A 23,557-nucleotide genomic window follows, 5' to 3' on the forward strand; every position below is an offset into this window, starting at 1 on the left:
CTGTACTTTCGCAGATATTCACAAGCACTTGAAAATTAAAAAAACATGCATGTGATATGAGCGTATACATGTAGTAGTTTCTAAAGAGCACCCTTTTTGTAAGAAAGCTTCTGAATAACCTATGGTTCTCTAAAATTCTAATAAGAGGTAGATCTATAATACTGCCCCTGGGAAGAAATTTGTGGTTCAGTATAGCCTCACCAATTGATCGATCCTTGGACCAAAAGTAAAATTATTAAATCAACAGTTCAGTTTATAGGTAATGTATTTACTACAGTACCCATGCATCATCCACATAAGCTGAATGTAAGTTTCACTACACATGATAGAAGTAAATCTGAAAGAACTCCCAGTCGGTACCATTACCAAAATATAGAAATTTTACAACTTAATAGTATCTGATCATCTTTCATCCCAAGAAGATGAGTCCTCATGAAACTTTGTACCTAGTTGTAAACTCTCTTTGACCTGACCTGTACAGAAACAAAAGAAAAATTAGAAGAAGATGGATGGGGATTGAGATGGAGTTGATCAACAAAAAAGACATATCTAGAATAAACTTGATTTCACACCCTTAGTTTTTCCATTACCTCCCTTGCCGTTGATCTCCTCTCTTTCATCTGCAGTATCACCATTGATTGTGTTCTTGTGATGCTGCAATGAGTCCTCCCCTTTCTTTGAGAGGACCATCTGCGCCCGTATCCGACTCTCTCCTATCAAATTGTGATCTGACTGTCAAGCATGTGGTCCTTCACTTATATTTCTTAAGAAAGAAAGTCTACAACTATATCATCCCAATAGTGTTTCTAGTGAGTTAGAAAACAGACTTTACTTATTTCTTAAGCGAGAAAGTCTACAATTATATCATCCCAATAGTGTTTCTAGTGAGCTTAGAAAAGAGAAATATAGACAGAAAAGGACACTACAAGCAGGGACAACAATATAAAATACAACACAACTACACAAGCATGAAAAAAATAATCTGCCGATGAATTACCTCAGTCCCGGAGTGGTTTGCAAACCTAAATTTATCTACATCTCCAAATGACCCAAAAGAGGAAATTCATGATTAGATGTTTTGCAGGGAGGGTAACAGAAGATGCCATGGGATAGGGGAAGAGAGGAGTTTCTGCTCGGTGGCGTTTAGAGGCAGGGGAAGGGGAGATGGACGTGGGTGTCACTCACCTGCATCAAGTAATGGTGAGGCCAAGGGCGGCAAGAGAATGTCGCGGGGAGGGATGCAGGGAGTCGAGGTCGAAGAAGACGCAATGAGGTCGCGGGAGAGTTGGAGATTTGCAGTGGTGTCTGATCAGTCGACGATGATAGGGGCTGCGAGATCGGAGAACATGGCGGTGGCGGCGAGGTTAGGTCACGCATGAGAGAATCTCGCCAGCCTCACGCGAGGGACCAAAGGAGTGTTGTTTTCTTTTGGATTGCACGTCTGGAGGCTGTTACAGGCCCAGTAGGCCCAATTTAATCCGAGAAGCTGAAAAATGCCACCAGAGTAGCGGCCCAAGAAGGCTTAGCGCTCGTTAGGATCGAACGAAGCAACTCGGGGTGGGATTAAGAGACAATCGGATGGCTGAAAACACCCTTAAGTGACCATCTAACAGATACAAATGCTAATCGCCTCAGAGGGTAGGAAAGGTGCTCAGTTATAATGTATCTAAATAAGGATTCACCCTCTTTCACCCATGCCTTCTCCTTCCTCCGCCCATCCATCCTCGAGCTCCAGCGCCCAAGCACTCGCCTTATCCGCCCAAAAAAGCACTCCAATCATGTACGGATCTGGAGCAGGAGGCAAGTGGATGGCCTCCTCCATCAAGGAGAAGGACTTCAAGAAGCTCTGGGGGGCTAAGTACCTAGCCAAGGAACTCGCTCACCAACTTCCGACCAAGGGACAAATCGTCCCCACCCCAGAGCCCCAGGAGAGGGTGGTATTCCTCACACACTTCGTCTGTGGGCTGGGATTCCCCCTCCACCCGTTCGTCCGCGGACTGATGTACTACTACGGGCTAGACTTCCATGATCTGGCCTCAACTCCATCCTCAACATCTCGGCATTTATTGTCATGTGTGAGGCCTTCCTCCGCATCCCATCTCACTTCGGCCTATGGCTGAAGACCTTTAATGTGAAGCCGAAGGTGGTGAGCAGCCAACAAGCAGAGTGCGGAGGCGCCATGGTGGGCAAGATGCCCAATGTCACCTGGCCCGAAGGCTCCTTTGTGGAGACTGTCAAAGGATGGCAGTCGGGGTGGTTCTATATCACCGAGCCGCGCGGCACCAGCTGGGCGGCGGCTCCCGCATTTCGATCCGGAGTCCCGATGCGGCTCACCTCCTAGCAAGAGAAGGGCCTGACCTGGGGCTCTTCGGACGAGCTGACCGCGCTCCAGATGCGCGTCTAGAGCATGATAAATAAGAAAGTCAAGCTCGTCAACGTGATATAGGTTATGCTCGTTCGTCGGATTCTTCCGTGCTAATGCCAGACTTGCTATCTATGGGAGTTTGATCCGGCCAAGCACCAGGCCATACTAGAGCTCTTCGGCATGATGCACGAAGATATCTGGAAGGTGCTCTTCAAGGCCAATGAGGTGCCGCCGGCCACGGAGGAGGATCGTGGGCACGACCTAACTCACCCTGCTAATCCGATAAGTTCTTTCATGTTTTCAAGGTGTACCCTTTACTTGCATATTCGAGGAAGGCATCTAAGTCTCCCTATCAATTATTTCAGGACTGGACAAAGATAGCGGAGCAGATTAACTATCCGGCTCCGCTGCCCGAAGGCCCAGAAACTCCGCTCCTGACGAAGATGTTGTCTCCGGCGCCTTATGAGGTGCCGGAGAAGAAGGCCAAGGGGACCAGAGGTGGTCTCCGCCGCAAGGGCACTTCGGACGCGACGTCCGAAGATGCCAAAGCGCACTCCTCCGCCGAAGACGACGAGGAAGAGGAGGAAGAAGAGATCCACTCCCCCCTGCAGGAAAAAAAAGAAGAGGACGGCCTCGACGCATCTGGAGGCCGAGGCCTCCAAGAAAGGGAAAGCTTCCTTTCCGGACAGCTCCATAGCAGCTACCGACAGCAGCTGGGAGTGGAATCCCAGGGAGAAGCCCATGGCCGAATCGTAAGTGTTCAGACACGTGTTTGTATCCGGATTCTTTACTTCATTGTTTTAATGTGCTTAAATTATGCATTTGCAGTCCGGCTTGGTTCCACCTCGAGCGGTCCGTATCTTGAGAGGATTCGCTGGACCCAGCGGCGATAGACAGCGGGACCCTTCCCTCGGCCTCCTCTCCTAAGGACAGAGATGGCACCGAGGCATCGTACCAAACGATCCCCACTCTGGGAGAGAATCCGGAGGCTGTCAAGGAGGCGCCAAAGGGTAAAGCCTCAGATGCCGGACACATGGGGGAGCAGACCCCCATGGATACTGACGATGGGGGCTGTATTCAATTCGGCCCTCATCCGAATATAATTCTGGAGACCCATACGGCTCCAGAATCAGGCGAATAATCCTCTTCGAAGGAAGGGGGCGTGCCTATCCCACCGGTGACCTCTGTCCAACCAGAGACACCGGACAGGTTGCTGGAAGCGCTGCAAGGCGCTTCCATTGTTGACGAACACCGTACCCTTATGGGTACGGTGATTTGGAGGGTCCAGTGCGCGAAAAGTGGACTGATCGAAGCCTGCACTAGCCTTCTAACAGGCTTTGAGGTAAGTAATGTAATTGTAAAAATAATATCACAGTATAGACAGTAGCCCCTGATACTCTATTTGGTCTTCGGAAAGAAAAGCCGAACATAGGTTCAAAATAACTTTCGCAGGAGCCTAACATAATATGTATATGTGAATAAGCAGGCGTCACTGCTGGCTATGGCTGCTCATACTGCGGAAGTCTCCGGACTAAAGTAGAATCTGGAGCGGGCCGAGGGGGAGCTCGGCCACGTGAAGAAGCAGCTGGAGGACAGTCAAGGTATGAAGTAACCTTGTATATATTCAGGAAGGATGAATGATTCGTGTTGACTAAAGTGTCACGACTTTATTAGGGGCAATGACTGAAGTAGATGCCCTCGAGAAGGCGCTGGCCGAGGCCGAGGACAAGGCGGCCAAGGAGCGGGCCGCACGCAAAAAGCATGAGGCCCGGGTCAATGAGGTTCAGCAAGAGCTTCAGGACATCGTCAAGAAGTACGAGTCCTTGGAGCACGATTTTAAGAATCAAGAGTCTGAACTTGCCAAGGCCCGCCAAAGCGCACAGGATGCCTGAGCCGAAGCCCAGGGCGCCCTCCAGGAAATCCAGGCGGACAAGAAGATCAGGCAGGTAAGGCTTTCATTATGCAGAGCAGATATGTGAAGGAAAGGTTCCTTTTACTTACCCGGATTCGGAGCTCTCTAGGGGCGTTTGTGGATCTGCCTTGCAGCGTGTCAGATGCTGCGGAATTCTATTGAGCCAAAGAGGGGAGCTCAACGGAGAAGCTGTTCTGGTCGCAATACCTTGGACCAGAACATCCAGTGCCCTTTAGCAATCAGCTGAAACAACTGGTCGAGTTGCATAGGGCGGCCGAACTAGCCATGAAGGATTTGATAATCCGGCTATGGCCTACCGAAGCTATTCCCAGCAACTATTTCATACTCGTGAAGCGGCTTGTCAGCGCATGCCCTAGGCTTGAAGCCATAAAGCGGTCGGTCTGTATCGAAGGCGCGCGGATGGCCTTTGCCAGCGCTAAGATGCATTGGGCGAAGATGGACGCCACAAAGCTGATGACCGAGGGGCCGCCTGAGGGAAGGAGCACCGCCGACCCGAACTGTATTTTGACAGTGTCCTGGAGGGATCCCGCCTTGTGGCGGAGCAATGTGCTAAGGATATCATATTCCCATGAATGCACTCATGTTATCATGTCCTGTAATATGAAACATATCTGTTGTGTAATATAATGTCTGTTATTTAAAATTTTACCTCCTGTGCGGCCGTTTTGTTAAATCTGAGAGTTGGCCAGTCGTCGGCTTCTAGCCCCATGTAGGTAGTACGGGGGTGTTCGGGATAAATCTAAACACTCTTTACTCCAGAGTTTGTTCCTTAAAGGAGGTGCTTAGCGCAACGAACAAGGCAATCGGACTATACGGCTTTATCACCCTCTCTTAGCCATAGGAGTTTGAAAACAAAAATTTAGGCGCAGCCCCTAGTGTTCGGAAGTCCGGACTTGGGATGCTGTAAACACCTGAACAGATAAAAACCGATTCCTCGTGTAATGCGGAAAAAATCTCTAAGGATTTCAAACCACTCGAACAGCTGACTAGCTCTTGTCGCATCATCACAGTCAGTTTTCGGCTTTCTCTACTGAGGTGCTCGTCCGGAAGAACCGGGACACAACTGCAGTACTTCTCCCTTTACTACCCTAGCCGATATAGTGGAACGTAAGGTAGTAAGCACAGGAGCCGGGCAACCCAACTATTGACCAAAGACATGATTCCGAGCCGATGCATATAATGCTTAAGTTCGGGGTGCCGAACTGTACTATAAAAGTGTTTGGACTTTATTGCCGTGTTATGGGGTATGATGAAGCCGCTGGCGAATTAAGGTGTACCAAAGTGTACGGGAGCAATAGATAAGAATATAAAGAAAAGGAAAAAATTAAGTAATAAGCTGACGCTGCAAATATTGAGCCGCAAATTATTTTCCATTGTAATTTGATTGATACGTCAAGGCGTATTTGTACAAGTAATGCGATAAAACAAATAAGGCTATTTGACATTCCAAGACCAAGGCTGAGCTGCGTGCGGGTTTGTAAAACAGGTAAAATGATCGTTAGCAGAGACCACCTGGGGGTTCCCTCGTACGTCAAAGCTTTTTGCCTTCTTGGTGTATCCATCCCTTGATAGGTCCGATGATCAGGTTATTAGAAAAAGCCTCGGAAAGAGAAAAAACTGAAAGAAAAATAAAAAGTAAAGGTATGCGGGTCCAGGAGCGGTTGAGCCGCATTATAGACTGCGGTCTAGCTGTGCCTCCATCCATGCCCATGGTATTTTAGGTGCGTAGTTATGTACACGCGGCACGAGCATCGCCGCCTTGTTGGGACTGGGACGGAGGCCAAATTGCTTGTCAAGCTCTGGACGAGCTGGACTGTCCTGCTGCAGAGTAGTCCGGACTCGCTTGACGGTGTCTGGGAGCTTGGCTGTTCAATTGCGGTTATGCCTGAAAAGGTTGCTCTGTACTTCTGTTGCAAGGGCTGCGGTGTGCTCCTCGGTACGGAGAGAGCGTTCCGTGTTTCTATTGACTGTTATAACACCGCGTGGTCAGGGCATCTTGAGCTTGAGGTAAGCATAGTGCGGCACCGCATTGAATCGAGGGGATGCGGTTCGTCCGAGCAGTGCATGATAGCCACTGCGGAAGGGGACAATGTTGAAGATCAACTCTTTGCTTCGGAAATTATTCGGGGATCCGAAGACCACTTCCAGTGTGGATGAGCCCGTACAGCAGGCCTCTACACCTGGTATGACACCTTTAAAGTTGGTTGATACGTCTCTGTCGTATCTATAATTTTTGATTGTTCCATGCCAATATTATTCACTTTCATATACTTTTTGGCAACTTTTTATATTATTTTTGGGACTAACATATTGATCCAGTGCCCAGTGCTAGTTCCTGTTTGTTGCATGTTTTTTGTTTCGCAGAAACCCAATATAAAACGGAGTCCAAATGGGAAAAAACAGACAGAGATTTTTTTTGGAATATTTATGATTTTTGGGAAGTAAAATCAACGCGAAACGGTATCCGAGGTGGGCACGAGGTAGGGGGGCGTGCCCTACCCCCCAGGCGCACCCCTGACCCTCGTGGTCCACCCGTAAGGCGGTTGACACTCTCCTTCTGGCGCAAGAAAGCTAATTTTATGAGAAAGATCTAGGCGAAAGATTCACCCCAATCGGAGTTACGGATCTCCAGATATAAAGGAAACGGTGAAGGGGTAGAATCAGCCAACGCAGAAACAGAGATAGATCCAATCTCGGAGGGGCTCTCGCCCCTCCCAAGCCATGGGAGCCAAGGACCAGAGGGGAAACCCTTCTCCCATCTAGGGAGAAGGCCAAGGAAGAAGAAGAAGAAGGGGGGCTCTCTCCCCCTTGCTTCCGGTGGCGCCGGAACGCCGTCGGGGGCCATCATCATCACCGCGATCTTCACCAACACCGCCATCATCTTCACCAACATCTCCATCACCTTCCCCAATCTCTATGCAGCGGTGTAACCTCTCTCTTACCCGCTGTAATCTCTACTTAGACATGGTGCTCAACGCTATATATTATTTCCCAATGATGTATGGCTATCCTATGATGTTTGAGTAGATCTGTTTTGTCCTAATGGCTATTTGATGATCGTGATTGGTTTGAGTTGTATGTTTTATTATTGGTGCTGTCCTATGGTGCCCTCCGTGTCGCGCAAGCGTGAGGGATTCCCGCTGTAGGGTGTTGCAATACGTTCATGATTCGCTTATAGTGGGTTGGTGAGTGACTGAAACACAAACCCGAGTAAGAGGGATTGTTGCGTATGGGATAAAGGGGACTTGATGCTTTAATGCTATGGTTGGGTTTTACCTTAATGAATCTTTAGTAGTTTCGGATGCTTGCTAGAGTTTCAATCATAAGTTCATATGATCCAAGTAGAGAAAGTATGTTAGCTTATGCCTCTCCCTCAAATAAAATTGCAATAATGATTACCAGTCTAGTTATCGATTGCCTAGGGACAAATAACTTTCTCGTGACAACAAGCTCTCTACTAATATTTACTTTAGTTGTGTCTTTATCTAAACAGCCCCTAGTTTATGTTTACGTGCTCTTTATTCTCTTGCAAACCTATCCTATCACACCTACAAAGTACTTCTAGTTTCATACTTGTTCTAGGTAAAGTGAACGTCAAGCGTGCGTAGAGTTGTATCGGTGGTCGATAGAACTTGAGGGAATATTTATTCTACCTTTAGCTCCTCGTTGGGTTCGACACTCTTACTTATCGAAAACTGTTGTGATCCCCTATACTTGTGGGTTATCAATGGTTTTTGTGGGCTTGATCCTTGAGGGATCGTTACCCATTTTGCGCACTGTATCCTGATAGATCAGGTTCAGGCTGCTGCCACCGTCCATGAGGACTCGCGTAAGGTGGAATCCATTAATGATTGGGTCAAGGACCAGCGCGGCTGAACCGCCATGATGGATACTGGTCGGGTGGTCCCTGCTATTGAAGGTGATCGGACAGGACGACCATGGGTTGTACTTTGGGGCGACTGGCTCCATCATGTAGACGTCCCTGAGTGCACGCTTGCGCTCCCTCTTGGGGATATGGGTGGCGTATATCATGTCCACCGTTTTGACTTGGGGGGGGGGGCGATTTCTTCCGTCCCCCTGTGTTCGGTGGTAGGGTTCCTCGTCATCGTCCACACTTTGCGACCCCTTCTCCTTGTTCTTAGCATTTAACTTGCCAGCCTGTATAAAAACCCAATATTCTCTGTTTGTATGATTGGCTGGTTTATCAGGAGTGCCGTGGATTTGGCATGGATGATCGAGTATGCGGTCCAAACTGGACGGGCCCGGATTGTTTCTCTTAAATGGCTTCTTTCGCTGACCGGATTTAGAGCCACTGAATCCGGCGTTGACCGCAGTGTCTTCAGTGTTGTCACCGTTGTTTCGACGCTTATGTCTATTGCGTTGGGGCTTGCCGTTGCTGTTTCTGGCTTCAGAAGTGCCAGGTTCGCTTGTATTGTTGTTGCTACGGGCTAGCCAGCTATCTTCGCCCGCACAGAAGCGGGTCATGAGTGCCGTAAGAGCTGACATGGATTTCGTTTTTCCTGGCCGAGGTGTCTGGCCAGCCATTCATCACGGATGTTGTGCTTAAAGGCCGCTAGGGCTTCAGCGTCCGGACAGTGGACGATCTGGTTCTTTTTAGTTAAGAACCTAGTCCAGAATTTCCTGGCTGACTCTCCGGGCTGTTGGATTATGTGACTTAAGTCATCGACATCCGGAGGTTGGACATATGTGCTTTGGAAGTTGTCGAGGAAGGCGTCCTGCAAGTCCTCCCAGCTGCCAATGGAGTTTTCGGGCATACTATTCAACCAGTACCTAGCTGGTCCCTTGAGTTTGAGCGGGAGGTATTTGATGGCGTGAAGAACATCACCGCGGGCCATATGAATATGGAGAAGAATGTCCTCAATCCATACCACGGGGTCTGTTGTGCCATCATATGATTCGATGTTCACAGGTTTAAACCCTTCTGGGAAATCATGTCCCATTACTTCGTCAGTGAAGCAAAGGGGGTGTGCGGCGCCTCTATATCGGGCCAAGTCGTGATGTAACTCGGATGGAGTTCGTTTGCGCTTTTTGGCCCGGACGTGTTTATGTTTATTACGTTCAGCCGGATGGCCATCTTCGCGCATCGGGGCACGCCCCCATGATCCATAGATTGATCTTGTCTGACCTGCTCTGTTTTCCAAGTTGTGTCGCAGGTCATGTGTATATCCCCGAGCTGTTGTGCTTCTGTTTGTTCGGTGAGGTAGTGCAACCTGGTGTTCGGCTTGAGGTGCCGCTTTATCCCGGCCACGTGGTGGTCGGTCAGCCGCATTGTACCTTGGTAGGACGGGCTCCATCGCCTCGTCGTCAAACTGTGGTAACAGTTTGCGCTTCAGGTAGCTTTTGGTTGGGCACTCGAGGCCATATTCCTCGGCTGCCAGGACATTAATCCATCTATTGTTGAGCAAATCTTGATCAGCTTGAAGTTGCTGCTGCTTCTGTTTCAGGCTCCTTGCCGTGGATATTAGCCGGCACTTAAAGCGCTCCTCCTCGGCGGGCTCCTCAGTCACGATAAAGTCTTCGTCGCTGAGGCTCACCTCGTCCTCGGAGAGCGGAAGATAATTACTGTCCTTTGCGTCTTCATTCATGGCCTGTTCATCAGGGCTAGCTTGCCCATCTTCCCGTTCGTCCTGTTCGGAGGTTGGCTCAACGGGGTCTTCATTGTCTTCGGCCTCGTCTGGAGTATTGTTTTCTCCTGTGACGGTGTTGCTGTTTTTACTACGGCGTGGCTTAGAGCGGCGCCGTTGACGCTGACGCTTTGGCTGTATCTCAGGAGGTTTATCCTTGACTAGATTTTCATTGTCGCCGTTGTTTTCTTTGGGTGTATCCACCATGTATATGTCGTACGAGGATGTGGCTGTCCAACGCCCTGTATGTGGTGGTTCCTACTCCTCTCCGGCATTGTCGTCCATACTGTCGATGTCTTCGGAGTCGTAATCAAGCATGTCGGTTAAGTCGTCGACAGTGGTTATAAAGTGGGTGGTGGGTGGGAAACGAAGTTCTTCGTCATCCACTTCCCATTCGAGCCGGACATAGTTCGGCTAAGAGTCCCCCGACAAGGAGAGTGATTTTAATGAGTTTATCACGTCGCCAAAAGGCGAGTGCTAGAAGATGTCCGCAGAGCTGAACTCCAAGATCGGCGCCCAATCAGGTTCGATGGACGTGGATGCACGCGGTCCGGAACCCATGGCCGGAGACGAGTCGGAGGTTCCGATGACACAAGCCCAGCTCGATGTTGGGTCTATGTGCGGCTCGAGCACCGCTGAGTTTGCGGCTTCCGTGACGGGATTAGGCTTTCCGTCTTCGGACGACGCGATCTGCTCCGGATCTAAGGCCAGAGCGGTTACAGGCGCTATCTCCTGTGCGCGATCGGATGACAGATTTAGGTCATGTTCATCGCGGTGGCAGGGGACAGCCGTCATGGTCTCGAATCCGTCAAAGATCAAGTCTCCGCGGATATCGGCCACAAAATTCAGGCTTCCGAATCTAACCTGATGGCCAGGGGCGTAGCTGTCGATCTGCTCTAGATGGCCAAGCGAGTTGGCCCGCAGTGCGAAGCCGCCGAACACGAAGATCTGTTCGGGGAGGAAAATCTCCCCCTAGACTGTGTTGTTGTAGATGATTGATGGAGCCATCAAGCCCTCTGGTGACGACGCAATGGAACTCTCAATGAAAGCACCAATGTCGGTGTCAAAACCGGCAGATCTCGGGTAGGGGGTCCCGAACAGTGTGTCTAAGGCTAATGGTAACAGGAGGCGAGGGACACAATGTTTACCCAGGTTCGGGCCCTCTCTATGGAGGTAATACCCTACTTCCTGCTTGATTGATCTTGATGAATATGAGTATTTCAAGAGTTGATCTACCACGAGATCGTAATGGCTAAACCCTAGAAGTCCAGCCTATGAGGTTATGATTGTTGTCGCTGAACCCTAGAAGCTAAACCCTCCGGTTTATATAGACACCGGAGGGGGCTAGGGTTGTACAAAGTCGGTTATAGAGAAAGGAATCTACATATCCAAATCGCCAAGCTTGCCTTCCACGCCAAGGAGAGACCCATCCAGACACGAGAAGAAGTCTTCTATCTTGTATCTTCATAGCCCAACAGTCTGGCCAAAGTATATAGTCTGGCTGTCCGAGGACCCCTTAATCTAGGACTCCCTCACCTGTAGAAGGAACTTCATCACAATCTAATTCACCTAGCCCTAGAGTTAGAACACATCTTACGATCTCGAGGTAGATCAACTCTGTATTCGATACATCTCCATCAATATAAACAAGAGCAGGACATAGGGTTTTACCTCCAGCAATAGGGCCCGAACCTGGGTAAATATCGTCTCCCTGTTCTTGTTACCCTCAATCCGACATCCACAGCTCGGGACTCCCTACCCCGAGGTCTACCGGATTTCACACTGACACCTCCTTTCTCTAGAAAACGATTAACAAGCAACTAAACACCCTGCAAAAAATTCCTTTATGTTCACTAACACTGGCACATCCACCTTCTTTTGGTTAGATACTTAATATATACTCAAAGACTTGCCATTGCCTTCCCCCACCTTTTTTCCACTCACTTAACCCATCTGTTATGGTCCCACAGGCTATGTAGGATGGATTGTTAACTAACCTACAAAATCACCTGACCACTGTTGCCTCTACCGAGCTTCTTGTCGTGTTGTCTTTGATGCAGGATTTCGACCACAACGACACCATCGAAGATAGGTACCTCACTCACACTCTCTAGTTCTCCACTAGAAACACCTACCTTCTCCTGACTGATGGCCTTGCCCAAGACCCCAACACCCCTTTCATCTGGGCATCCCATGTACCCATTAGGTATAGGTCTTTCATAATGAGAACCATTCTTTTAAAGATTGGGTTTCCCGAAATGCATTGGTCTTCCGCAATGAGAACCATTCTACCAATGAAATTGTTAGAAACAATGTAGCTGATTTTACACTGTGGGATTATGGTGTCTTCAATACCTTTCCTCCCACTCAAGCACAAACCTATAAACTGCAAGAACACGCAACTACTTTTTTCACCAATATAGTCACTCGCTTGTGGTGAATTCTGGTGATCTTGGTCTTAAAACAATTTTTGGTAGCTTTACAATATAAGTAACCAACACTTTTCTATTTTTCGTCCATTTTTTACAATAAATTTTTTGCCTAACATAGCTCAACAACACTGATTGAGACTAAGGGCATCTCCAGCGCACCTCAAACATCCTGTATCCGTCGGGACCAAGGTATATAGACGTATTTTGTCATCCATCGAAGTCTCGCATTGGTCCGTTGACACGTCCAGCTGCCTATTTTCCCACAAACCAAAAGCAAACTAGGGTGGGGGTGGGGGCTCTGTGGGAGTCCGAACCACCGCCATGTAGGACTCTAACACACCCCGACCCACTCAAATCCCCTTTTGGTCCATTTTTTTCACTCTGCCCCTACTCCCCTTGCTTTCATCCACAACCTTTTCTTTCGATGTCGCTATTGTACCTCTCCAGTGACCCACCCTGGGTTTCTCGAATGTCCGTAATCCCCAACCCACATGCCTTCTTGCCTTGGACTACGTTGTCGTCCAACCAGGATCACTCCGCAGCCATGGAGACAACGCAAGCACAAGTGACAATGGAGACGATAAGAGTTGAGAGGCTATGTTCTATGCACATTTAATTGTGTTGATGATGCACTATGATGGGTGGTTTGCATTTGAACTTGATATGTGGATTTAAAGTTAAATTTGATAATGTTGATTCAAAGTTAAAATTGATATGTACATTTGTGTCTTGCAAAGTTTAAATTCTATTGATAGTTCATGTTTATGTTTCAATATGTACGCAATTGTGGAGAAAAAGATGTGCGTGAGTGCCCTATTTTAGGGCAGTTATTTGAGGAGAAATCTTCGAGTGCCCTAAAACACACTTTTTGATGCCCTAAAATTAGTTTGTGTTCCCTATTTTAAGGAAGCTGTTGGAGATGCTCCAAGCTTCCAGCGATGAGGAATTTTCATGTTTGCATGCCCGGATATATATCAAAGTCTGTAAACATGAAAGCTCTAAAACAACAGGTTATGTGATGCCGTGGTTTCTACGTGACATCATGTCCTAGTTATGTGATATTGTGTCATCTGTGTGTTGTGATTCACTAGGTCTTTTTTACCATGGAAGCTGCAGCGCTTACACCCCACAACATTTTATTAAAGAATAAGGTATACATATGTACAAGTTCCTCAAGAAGAGGAAACCAAAGAAAGAAAAAAAAACTACCTCTAAGATCTAGGGTGGTAGAAAATCAATCCATATCAATAGAGCATCCTCATATTTGATTTTGATCATGTGTGTAAGAAGGGTGATATCATTGACAAACCACTTCTCCACTGGCCAAAAGATGGTCTAATGTGTCTGAAAGCCTTGTCATTTCTAACCTTCCAAATATTCCACCAAGCCAAGAAGACTACTGATACGTCTCCAACGTATCTATAATTTTTGATTGGTCCATGCTATTATATTATTTGTTTTGGATGTTTAATGGGCTTTACTATGCACTTTTATATTATTTTTGGGACTAGCCTATTAACCGGAGGCCCAGTCCAAATTGATGTTTTTTTTGCCTATTTCAGTGTTTCGCAGAAAAGGAATACCAAACGGACTCCAAACGGAATGAAACCTTTGGGAGAGTTATTTATGGAATAAACACAATCCAGGAGACTTGGAGTGGACGTCAAGAAAGAAACGAGGAGGCCATTAGGCAGGAGGGTGTGCCCAGGGGGGTAGGTGCGCCCCCACCCTCGTGGGCCCCTCGTGGCTCCCCTGACCGACTTTCTTCGCCTATATATACTCATATACCCTGAAAACATCTAGGAGCACCACGAAACCCTATTTCCACCGCCACAACCTTCTGTACCCGTGAGATCCCATCTTGGAGCCTTTTCCGGCGCTCCGTTGGAGGGGGAATCGATCATGGAGGGCTTCTACATCAACACCATAGCCTCTCCGATGAAGTGTGAGTAGTTTACCTCAGACCTTCGGGACCATAGTTATTAGCTAAATGGCTTCTTCTCTCTCTTTGGATCTCAATACAAAGTTCTCCTTGATCTTCTTGGAGATCTATTCGATGTAATTCTTTTTGCGGTGTGTTTGTCGAGATCCGATGAATTGTGGGTTTATGATAAAGATTATCTATGAACAATATTTGAATCTCCTCTGAATTCTTTTATGTATGATTTGTTATCTTTGCAAGTCTCTTCGAATTATCAGTTTGGTTTGGCCTACTAGATTGATCTTTCTTGCAATGGGAGAAGTGCTTAGCTTTGGGTTCAATCTTATGGTGTCCTTTCCCAGTGACAGCAAGGGCAGCAAGGCACATATTGCATTGTTGCCATCGAGGATAAAAATATGGGGTTTATATCATATTGCTTTAGTTTATCCCTCTAGATCATGTCATCTTGCTTAATGTGTTACTCTGTTCTTATGAACTTAATACTCTAGATGCATGCTGGATAGCAGTCGATGTGTGGAGTAATAGTAGTAGATGCAGAATCATTTCGATCTACTTGTCGCGGATGTGATGCCTATATACATGATCATGCCTATATATTCTCATAATTATGCACTTTTCTATCAATTGCTCGACAGTAATTTGCTCACCCACCATAATACTTATGCTATCTTGAGAGAAGCCACTAGTGAAACATATGGCCCCCGGGTCTATTTTCCATCATATAAGTTTCCGATCTACTTTATTTTGCAGTCTTTACTTTCCAATCTATATCATAAAAATACCAAAAATATTTATCTTATTATCTCTATCAGATCTCACTTTTGCAAGTGGCCGTGAAGGGATTGACAACCCCTTTATCGCGTTGGTTGTAAGGTTCTTATTTGTTTGTGCAGGTATGAGGGATTTGTGTGTAGCCTCCTACTGGATTGATACCTTGGTTCTCAAAAACTGAGGGAAATACTTACGCTACTTTGCTACATCACCCTTTCCTCTTTAAGGGAAAACCAACGCATGCTCAAGAGGTAGCAAGAAGGATTTCTGGCGTCGTTGCCGGGGAGTCTACGCACAAGTTAAGACATACCAAGTACCCATCACAAACTCTTGTCCCTCGCATTACATTATTTGCCATTTGCCTCTCGTTTTCCTCTCCCCCACTTCACCCTTGCCGTTTTATTCGCCCTTTTTTGTTTGATCTTATGTTTGCTATGTCTCCATGTGCCTTATATGTGCTTGCATCTTTGCTTGCTAAAAATCTATTGTTATGGATCCACTTAAAGTATTCTACTTGGATCATCTTCGATCTATATGCGCTCGTGCTAAAACCTCAACTAGCCTAGTTGATGGGAAATCTTTAGATGAGCATGCTCATTTTGCGTCTCATCGTGTATCTCAAAAAGGGAGACTCTTATGGGATCAAATAAACAGATTGTTATGTTATGCTTGGAATCTTTGTGAAATTTATGATTTTACTTGTTGTTCTAAGAACCCTAAAAACACCTTCCCTACTTATGTGAGTTTAATGATAATGAAATCCTATCTTCTTATGCCAAAGGTGTTTATAGTTACTATGATATCTTACAAATTGAAGAATTTGTCGTTTTTAAGGGTGCTCATGAAGTTGCTTCTTTGATTGAAAAGTATGATATTACTCTCTACAAATCTGAAAATTCTGACATACTTAAAAATTGCTATGAAAACTATGCTCATAATGCCTATGTTAATGAATTTATTGAGAGAATGGTCGTTGCTTTGGAAGAAAATAATGATATGCATGAATCTATAGATAATTATGATTCCGATGATTTGATTGAAATATCCCTTGATGAACATTATGCTTGCTATTCTTGTGGCCATGATGCCAATATTTATGAAGATGAATTTGCTATAGTTCCTTATGTTAAACATGAGATCGTTGCTATTGCACCCATACTTGATAGTTCCTTCGATGAAAAGAATGATTGCAATGATGTTATTGTAAATTCTCTTGATGTCAATTGTGCTAATAATATGCAAAACCCTAAGCTTGGGGATGCTAGTTTTGCTATGTCTACTACTTGTTGCAACGATCATGATTGGGGTGATTCTTCTTATGATCTTGTAAATTTATTTAAGCCCCATGATGAATATGAGATTGATAATAATGTTTGCAATAATATTGAAAGTGGGTTTGGAAGAGTGTCAACTTTAGATCCCACATATTTGGAGAATGTTCAATCTTATGAAGTTTTTGATAAAAGTGGGTTTGGAGAGGCCATGACTTTAGTTAATGTTAATCCCACTATTTTGGAAGAGTGTCAACTTTGCATACATGTGGATCATGTTAAGAATATATGTTTTGTGATAGCTATATTGTTGAATTTTCTTATGATCCCACATTTAATTATTATGAGAGAGGAAAATATGGTTGTAGAAATTTTCATGTTACTAAATTACCACTTGTTATGTTGAGATTGCTATTGTTTCTCTCTTCTTCCTTGCATATGGTAGTTTTTGCTTGCCTTGATAATTTGTTTGCTTATGCCTATGCATAGGAAGTATGTTAGACTTAAATGTGTTTGTCACATGTTTCATGATGCTCTCTTTGTTTTTCAATTATTATCTTTCGTGTGAGCATCGTTGAAATCTTATGCCTAGCTAGGGGCGTTAAACGATAGCGCTTGTTGGGAGGCAACCCAATTTTATTTTTGTTCTTTCCTTTCTGTTCCTGTTTAGTAATAAATAATTCATATAGCCTCTGGTTATATGTGGTTTTGTGTCTTAATTAGTGTTTGTGCCAAGTAAAACCTTTAGGATAACCTACGGTGTTAGTTAATTTGATCTTGCTGAAAAAACAGAAACTTCTGCGCGCACGAGAATAATTTTTGTAAATCACAGAAACGTGCTTTTTAGTTTATTCTTTTTGCAGAAGAATAATAGACAAATTACCTAGAACTTCCTAATTTGGTAGAATTTGTGGGGTTCCAGAAGTATTCGAGAGTTACAGATTGCTACAGACTGTTCTATTTTTGACAGATTCTGTTTATCGTGTGTTGTTTGCTTATTTTGATGAATCTATGGCTAGTATCGGGGGGTATGAACCATAGAAAAGTTGGAATACAGTAGGTTTAACACCAATATAAATAAATAATGAGTTCATTACTGTACCTTAAAGTGGTGGTTTGTTTTCTTGCACTAACGGAGCTCATGAGATTTTCTGTTGAGTTTTGTGTTGTGAAGTTTTCAAGTTTTGGGTAAAGATTTGATGGATTATGGCATAAGGAGTGGCAAGATCCTAAGCTTGGGGATTCCCAAGGCACCCCAAGGTAAAATTCAAGGACAACCAAAAACTTCGTCTTCGTCCATCAGTAACTTTACTTGATGCTATATTTTTATTCACCACATGATATGTGTTTTGCTTGGAGCGTCTTGTATGATTTGAGTCTTTACTTTTTAGTTTACCACAATCATCCTTGCTGTACACACCTTTTGGGAGAGACACACATGAATTGGAATTTATTAGAATACTCTATGTGCTTCACTTATATCTTTTGAGATAGACAATTTTGCTCTAGTGCTTAACTTATATCTTTTTAGAGCACGGCGGTGGTTTTATTTTATAGAAATTATTGATCTCTCATGCTTCACTTATATTATTTTGAGAGTATTTTAGAACAGCATGGTAATTTGCTTGTGTTATAAAATTAGTCCTAATATGATGAGCATCCAAGATAGGTATAATAAAAACTATCATATAAAGTGCATTGAATACTATGAGAAGTTTGATACTTGATGATTGTTTTGAGATATGAGGATGGTAATATTAGAGTCATGCTAGTTGAGTAGTTGTGAATTTGAGGAATACTTGTGTTAAAAGTTTGTGATTCCCGTAGCATGCACGTATGGTGAACCGTTATGTGATGAAGTTGGAGCATGATTTATTTATTGATTGTCTTCCTTATGTGTGGAGGTCGGGATCGCCCGATGGTTAACTCCTACCAACCCTTCCCCTAGGAGCATGCGTGTAGTACTTTGTTTTGAAAACTTTTAGATTTTTGCAATAAGTATGTGAGTTCTTCATGATTAATGTTGAGTCCATGTATTATACGCACTCTCACCCTTCCACCATTGCTAGCCTCTCTTGTACCGCGCAACTTTCACCGATACCATACACCCACCATATACCTTCCTCAAAACAGCCACCATACCTACCTATTATAGCATTTCCATAGCCATTCCGAGATATATTGCCATGCAACTTTCCACCGTTCCGTTTATTATGACACGCTCCATCATTGTCATATTGCTTTGCATGACCATGTAGTTGAAATCGTATTTGTGGTAGAGCCACCTTTATAATTCTTTCATACATGTCACTCTTGATTCATTGCATATCCTGGTACACCGCCGGAGGCATCCACATAGAGTCATATTTTGTTCTAAGCTTGTTGAGTTGTAAGTAGATAAAAGTGTGATGATCTTCATTATTAGAGCATTGTCCCATGTGAGGAAAGGATGATGGAAGCAATGATTCCCTCACAAGAAGGGATGAGTCTCCAGACTTAATGAAAAATAAAAGAGGCCAAAGAAGCCCAAATAAAAAAAGATGCCAAAGAAGCCCACCAAAATGAAATTAATGAGAGAAAAAGAGAGAAGGGACGATGTTACTATCCTTTTACCACACTTGTGCTTCAAAGTAGCACCATGATCTTCATGATAGAGAGTCTCCTATGTTGTCACCTTCATATGCTAGTGGGAATTTTTCATTATAGAACTTGGCTTGTATATTCCAATGATGGGCTTCCTCAAATTGCCCTAGGTCTTTGTGAGCAAGCAAGTTGGATGCACACACCCACTTAGTTTCTTTTGATGAGCTTTCATACACTTATAGCTCTAGTGCATACGTTGCATGGCAATCCCTCTCACTCACATTGATATCTATTAATGGGCATCTCCATAGCCCGTTGATACGCTTAGTTGATGTGAGACTATCTTCTCCTTTTTTGTCTTCTCCACAACCACCATCCTATTCCACCTATAGTGCTATGTCCATGGCTCACACTCATGTATTGCGTGAAGATTGAAAAAGTTTGAGAATACTACAATATGAAACAATTGCTTGGCTGAAACCGGGGTTGTGCATGATTTAAATATTTTGTGTGATGAAGATAGAGCATAGCCAGACTATATGATTTTGTAGGGATAACTTTCTTTGGCCATGTTATTTTGAGAAGACATGATTACTTTGTTAGTATGCTTGAAGTATTATTACTCTTATGTCAACATTAAACTTTTGTCTTGAATCTTTGAGATCTGAACATTCATGCCACAATAAAGAAAATTACATTGAGAAATATGCTAGGTAGCATTCCACTTCAAAAATTATGTTTTTATCATTTACCTACTCGAGGACGAGCAAGAATTAAGCTTGGGGATGCTTGATACATCTCCAATGTATCTATAATTTTTGATTGTTCCATGCTATTATATTATCTGTTTTGGATGTTTAATGGGCTTTACTACACATTTTTATATTATTTTTGGGACTAACCTATTAACCGGAGGCCCAGTCCAAATTGCTATTTTTTTCCTATTTCAGTGTTTCGCAGAAAAGGAATATCAAACGGAGTCCAAATGGAATTAAACCTTCGGGAGAGTTATTTTTGGAACAAACGCAATCCAGGAGACTTGGAGTGGACGTCAAGAAAGAAACGAGGAGGCCACGAGGCAGGAGGGCGCGCCCCCACCCTCGTGGGCCCCTCGTGGCTCCCCTGGACGACTTCCTTCGCCTATATATACTCATATACCCTGAAAACATCCAGGAGCACTACGGAACCCTATTTCCACCGCCGCAACCTTCTGTACCCGTGAGATCCCATCTTGGGGCCTTTTTCGGCGCTCCGCCGGAGGGGGAATCGATCACGAAGGGCTTCTACATCAACACCATAGCCTCTCCGATGAAGTGTGAGTAGTTTATGTCAAACCTTCAGGTCCATAGTTATTAGCTAGATGGCTTCTTCTCTCTCTTTGGGTCTCAATACAAAGTTCTTCTTGATCTTCTTGGAGATCTATTCAATGTAATTCTTTTTGCGGTGTGTTTGTCGAGATCCAATGGATTATGGGTTTATGATAAAGATTATCTATGAACAATATTTGAATCTCCTTTGAATTCTTTTATGTATGATTTTTTATCTTTGCAAGTCTCTTCGAATTATTAGTTTGGTTTGGCCTACTAGATTGATCTTTCTTGCAATGGGAGAAGTGCTTAGCTTTGGGTTCAATCTTGCGGTATCCTTTCCCAGTGACAGCAGGGGCAGCAAGGTACGTATTGTATTGTTGCCATCGAGGATAAAAAGATGGGGTTTATATCATATTGCTTGATTTTATCCCTCTACATCATGTCATCTTGCTTAATGTGTTACTCTCTTCTTATGAACTTAATACTCCAGATGCATGTTGGATAGTGGTCGATGTGTGGAGTAATAGTAGTAGATGCAGAATTGTTTCGATCTACTTGTCGCGGACGTGATGCCTATATACATGATCATGCCTAGATATTCTCATAATTATGCACTTTTCTATTAATTTCTCGACAGTAATTTGTTCACCCACCGTAATACTTATGCTATCTTGAGAGAAGCCACTAGTGAAACCTATGGGCCCTGGGTGTATTTTCCATCATATAAGTTTGTGATCTACTTTATTTTGGAATCTTTACTTTCCAATCTATATCATAAAAACACCAAAAATATTTATCTTATTATCTCTATTAGATCTCACTTTTGCAAGTGGCTGTGAAGGGATTGACAACCCCTTTATCGCATTGGTTGTATGGTTCTTATTTGTTTGTGCAGGTACGAAGGATTTGCGTGTAGCCTCCTACTAGATTGATACCTTGGTTCTCAAAAACTGAGGGAAATACTTACGCTACTTTGATATATCACCCTTTTCTCTTCAAGGGAAAACCAACGCATGCTCAAGAGGTAGCAACTACCTCTACAAAAAAGGTTCATTAAACACCTTCCTGGCACCAAAGGCAATTTCCACCTTGTCCTGACTGTTCGGCCAAACAATCTATAGATAGTTCCATATCCATACATTGAGATTGCATTGGAAGAATAAATGATCCCTATCTTCTAAAGCAGAGGTTGGGCATAACACATATTGTGGGCCATCATTAATTCTCCAATGTCTACGTTGTATCATGCCGTTGGTGTTAACTCTATCTATAATAACCAACTTGCAAACATCTTGATTGACATGGTGCAACAACTTTTCCAAATCCAATTCAATACTGCATTGGCTATAATTGGCTATTGAACAAAGTGTAAAACTTTTTAGCAGTATAATCAGAGATTTTGCCATGTATCCAATACCATTGATCAATAGCTTGATGGTTGAGTTGGATGTTTCCCATCATACCAGAAAGTTGATTGTGATCAAGAAAGGCCAACTCAAAAAGGGGGAGAGTGAACAAATCATATAGGTTGTCACACTCCAGAACCTCCTTGACAGATATGGCTTTGTCAGAGCAATATGAATGCATCCTTTGAAATCTTGTCTATAGATACTAGTAGGGAAAAGCCTAGCAGCAGCGTGGGTTCTAGGTATATCAGTAGCGCGGGGTCCGGTGCTACTAATAAGGCGCTACAGCTAACCCGTAGCAGCAACGCATGCACCCCCATGCTACTGCTATACAAGTGTAGCAGCAGTGTGCTGCGTGGATGCTCGCTACTGCTAATTGCTCTAGCGCGCTTTGCCTATGCGCGCTACTGCTACTGTCACGCTGTTGCTAACTTTTCTCCACTCGCTATTGCTAATTTTAGTAGTTTTTGAAAAAAAAATCTGCATATTTGTTTTGTATTTGAACAGGCTTTATACAAGAATCTTTAGCACATACAGATGTCATCATGATACACATACAAATGGTTGCGAGACCACAAATGTAATCATAGCGAAAGTGGTATCTCGTCATCATCTTGAAAATAGCGATACATGCAAGTCTCGAATACTTGCAACTACAACGTCATCCATATAAAAAATGGTATACGCGAGAAGAGCTATCACTATGAGTGAGAACGGAACTATGCAGTACATGAGGCGGCGGTTACGTGTCCTTTCTCGCGCTATCGTGAACCTCAAGTAACTAGCTTCTCCTTCTTGTCTGCTTTTGAAGCCTTTATGGCTGGCGCCTGAGACCCCATTCACTTGCGCCTGACACTCAGGCCACTCGTTGTACACCCCGGAACCTTCCCTTTGTACATGACATAGCACTGCCATCTCGCCATCAAGAAGCTAGGTACCTGTTAGAGATGCATCTTCATCCATAGGATGTACAATCATATGCAACAAAATATACTAGAGCAACACGAAAAAGAAAGGGTTAGCAACTAGATGCAACATACAGTACGCAAACTAATTAACTAGAGGTACGCAAGTCATCGTACCCAAACTAACAAAGTAGCATTGCGCAAGTTCTGCAGGGACCGTGCACATCACAAAGTTTCATCGCTACAGAAAGTATACAAGTTCAATCGATACATATCATCATCATCGGCATCGTAAATCACTAGAAGTTCCATCCTTCCATATCATCGAGGATGGACCCTAGCTTCTTGAATGGCGTGAGGTCATGACGTTGCATGCCTATGCGAGTTCGGACGTCAGCTCATGATATAGGGCCATGGTGGAACATCCCCTTCTCATCGACGACTTCTTTCATGATGATCGTCGCAATGTCCCTTTGGATGCGAAAGAAGTCATCTCTAAGTTTATAATCCGCTTCTTCATGAGATTCTACCAACTTGTGGATATGATCATCATTTCTGCTTGTCATGCGAAGCTTTTGGTGACCCGTGCTGAACTCAATCATGAGATGGAGGATGTAGAATCCATCTTTCTTGCTTGGTTTTGGGACATGGATGGAGGAGAAGTTAGTTTTATGCGTGAAACCCACCTTCTTGTTCCTTTGTTTCCTGATCTGCATGTGGCCACCTCTAATGCTGAAGCCTTGGAGAGCATCATCTAGAATATTCATTATGTGGGTGTAGTGCTTCTTCTCGTAGTCTCTAGAAGGGTCTAAATACACGGCGTGGGAGACTCGCGGGTAAAGAACGATAAGGACGGCGCGTCCGTTTCTGCTGGGAAAAGACACCTCTAATTATTATCCATATGAGTGAGAAGGAATGATTTAAATGTACGAAAGGGTTGTCCGAAACTGCCTTACTTTGGATGATAAGGCAGGAGGACAATTTCCTGGTCCTT

Source organism: Triticum dicoccoides, chromosome 5B (assembly GCF_002162155.2).
Source record: "Triticum dicoccoides isolate Atlit2015 ecotype Zavitan chromosome 5B, WEW_v2.0, whole genome shotgun sequence".
Classification (NCBI taxonomy): domain Eukaryota; kingdom Viridiplantae; phylum Streptophyta; class Magnoliopsida; order Poales; family Poaceae; genus Triticum; species Triticum dicoccoides.